Source organism: Helicoverpa armigera, chromosome 12 (genome assembly GCF_030705265.1).
Source record: "Helicoverpa armigera isolate CAAS_96S chromosome 12, ASM3070526v1, whole genome shotgun sequence".
Taxonomy (NCBI): domain Eukaryota; kingdom Metazoa; phylum Arthropoda; class Insecta; order Lepidoptera; family Noctuidae; genus Helicoverpa; species Helicoverpa armigera.
Genome location: NC_087131.1, coordinates 611,816 through 615,466, shown reverse-complemented (window position 1 = coordinate 615,466; position 3,651 = coordinate 611,816).

Genomic DNA, 3,651 nt, shown 5'->3' with positions numbered 1-3,651 from the left:
CAACAGTGATTTGTAACAGTGATTTAGTAGGGCCGACAATATGCGACCGACATACAAACATATTATTAGTAATTTATGTGTTAATGGTGTAGTGACATGATTCAGGTGTTAAATTTATGATCGTTGTACGTTGATGATTTCATTTGGCTCGTTTTACCGGTGTGAGTTTGATTGTCAAATGCATTGTTTGATGAATTGTTGAAAAACAGATGTTTATCCACCGTGAAAGTTTGTTTCTTTTTACATCAATTTTCTATGACATAATAATTTTAAAATTTATTCGTTGCATGGATACTATGTCTGAGATTAGCATTGCAAGAATTGGCAAACTTAAAATTAATAGAATTTCTACCTACTTACGGCCAAAGCAGGCGTGATTATACACATCACGGAGGCTCCCATAAATTATAGATCCCCACATCTAAACAACCGGCACTATATTATTACTATCTTCTAACTAAAATAATGAACAACACCTCGGAGCTACAGAACTAGGAGTAAATCATATGGTAACAGAACTAAAATCGAAATTAAATTTCCATCTTCCGATGTATCTGTGGGCAGTAGGCAGGTTGCTCTCACGACCTGATATTTACGAGTGCACCCCGATACGGAACATTATTTATGTCTTTGTTCCCCCATTTTTGTAACGATATTTATTGTGTTCAATATATCAAACGCGGAATCTTAAATATTGGCTTCTGTTTGGAAGTTTTTATTGAGGATTTTTTTGGTGTGTTGGTTAAAGAGATTGATAGTATTTTCGATAGGCTAGTGGTGTATATCACTTTTTAAAGACTTTAATTTTAGACCCTTGAAGTCCTTTCAAACAATTGAATTTGGAAATCCATAGTCAAAATATTTGGGCCAGGTTAAGCCAGATGGAATTACAATGTTTACAAAGGAAAGCCAAAATACAGGTTGAAGACCAGACGATACTGCATACGTTATGGACCGATTGAATAAGCTAATGATGGATTTAAAACAAGTGTAGATTCCGTGGTTAAAGAAGGACAAAATTAAATGTCCGGGTACACTATTTGCATAATGCTATTTATTATTTAAGTTCCAACAATGGGCAGGTCAGAACGAGGTGCTGATATATTCCTCAAACTGTCGGCTCGGACAGAGGGGTGTGCCGACGTCAAACGATACGTTTACATGTGAGCGAAACATTTGTATAATTTTATTACCGGAGGTACAATGGGAGCGCTGGACTGATTAACTTAATTTTGAGGAATGTTAATGGCTTTGTCAAACAAATACTCGCTAATAACCTACTGGTTAGGTTTAAAATAATCACGGTCTTCACCCTTAATTTGTTCCAGAATGTTCTATACTTTTGTATGCCACTTTGAAATAGCTTGACTAGTTTAAATACTGTGTGGGTGAGTGTAGCAGTTAAATTCAATGCTGAACAACATGGAGTTGAAATAGCGTCCTCTAATTATTCTCCTTAAACACTGAGATTAAAAGTTTTCTGTAAGAAACTTTGTTCCTTGGGTTAAATTGGCAGTCACAAGAGCAATTCTCCTTCTTACCTATCAGCACCAAATAGCATACGAATATGAATCTGGGCACTATTATACTTATTTAAATAACTCATAACAACATTATTATCGTCAGCCTTACTCTTCTGAAGCTTTGTTGTAGAATAATCAAACTTCTTTTGATTCTGATGATTCTGCCACTGGCTCATTAGATTCCCCATCAATTTCCATAAATACAACAAATTACACCATTACAATTTCCCTCTCGTTGTGCCTCGTGACTTCTTCCCGCTGTCGGGTCGAAACGCCTCTTTCATGTTCAAAATCAGATACGCGCCGATTTATAGCAGCCCGCCTTAATTGCGGCCCGATCAGCCGGTCGCATCAATTCAATTTGTTATTATGAACACATAATGTGAACACAGACCTTTTGAGGCAGCGAATTTTGTTAGGATTCGCGCGATAAAGTTGGAGGTATTTTCTAGAATATTACTGGTAGGTAATTCTTATGATGTTCCTCTTGCCATGAACTTTGCCATTCAAATAGTATTTTTGGGCTCAACTTAAAAGACAGCCTGTAGGCGGATCAACTTTTCTACTTCTATCTTGCGTAGTTCCTACATCACACAACATCATCAGATCCTAATAAGAACTCTTTTAACACACAATTCTAACCATTTCCTTTGGAACTCCACAAAGAAGCTCAAAGCGTGTGGACTAACATTTTATAGAGCAATAAAGTAGGTGGAGCGCCATTCAGACCAGCTATCGTAGAGCTATCGCAACAAATTGCGTCTGATGTATCGCCCGCTATTATTGCGAACACTATTGTTTTTGGGAATAGGGGACAGTCCTGACTGAATATTTGGAACTGGGAAAATTGGAAGAGTTGTGTGTCATAGTGAAGAGGCAAGCAAGTTTGGTGTGGGCTACTCTTACTCAATAGCACAAAGTGCATTCTAATAGTTCTTTGGGTTATTATGATTCTGTAGAACAGAGTATGCTGTGCTTATGACAAGAAATGTGTTTATTCCCTGAACAGTTGCAAAAAAGAAAAATCTTTACTACTACAATATTAAACACCAAAAACCCATCAATTCACAACCACACATAGTCAAACAGACAAAACCCCGGAACCTATCCCACAGAACACGAAAACAAACAGTCACCATTCCGCCGGCCGGCCGCTACCCACAGCTAGATTTTATCGCTCCTTCCAACCATTAAAACGGCCATAATGAAGTTTCCCCACGGATAATGCACTGAAGCATTACACCATGATTTACAAGCCGGCAATAAAAAGAATTTAAGGGATGACCCGGGATAGTAAAAATAGCGGCTCGGGGCGAATCGACATCGTAAAGATGAGGAATGTGGGGGCTAGTGTGTTTTATGTTGGCAATTTTATTATATCATATTGCATTGGGGTGGAGGCTTTTATTGCGCTTTCTTAGGTATTTGTGTGTCCATTTAATTTGGCAATAATAGCGTGTACATTTCCCATTGCTGTCGTCGTCATTGTCAGTTTTCTACTTATTTGATATTGATCCAAACGAAAAATCTTAAATATGAGTGACCGACTGCCACGGTGCTTTTTCTGTTATATCCTCTCTTGATTTAAATGGATTTTAATTAATAACAAGAATTACGGACCCCCGTGTATTAAACTTAATTCCCTTCACAGTTGCGCTCCACTGGCTGCCAACCAAAATTCATATGATCATCAGAAAATCATTATGTTTCAAAATGTTCGTATTCCGCATAAAAACATTGTTAAAAATCATTGAATACAATTCGATCTTAATAACAATAGCTCCAAATACTTAATACGGCTATTGAATAAAACCAAATTTTGTATCAATTTCAAATCACTCTGGGATTATTTTTGACCTCCTGTTGCGAGAGACCCCTTTCTGCTGAACTTTGAAAATTGTGCCACAGATTAATTGAATGGAGACAGATGTGCCGATGCCGTGTTCAATGCCTACTTTTATATTTTCTTTTACATTACTGCATACAAAATGATTTCAAGGCAATTTATACCTGCTAATATAATAAAAGCTGAAGAGTTTAAATGTTGCTTCGCTTGAACGTGCTTATCTCAGGTACTACTACCCCTGTTTGAAAACTTGTTTCAGTGCTGAATAGGTCATTTTTATCC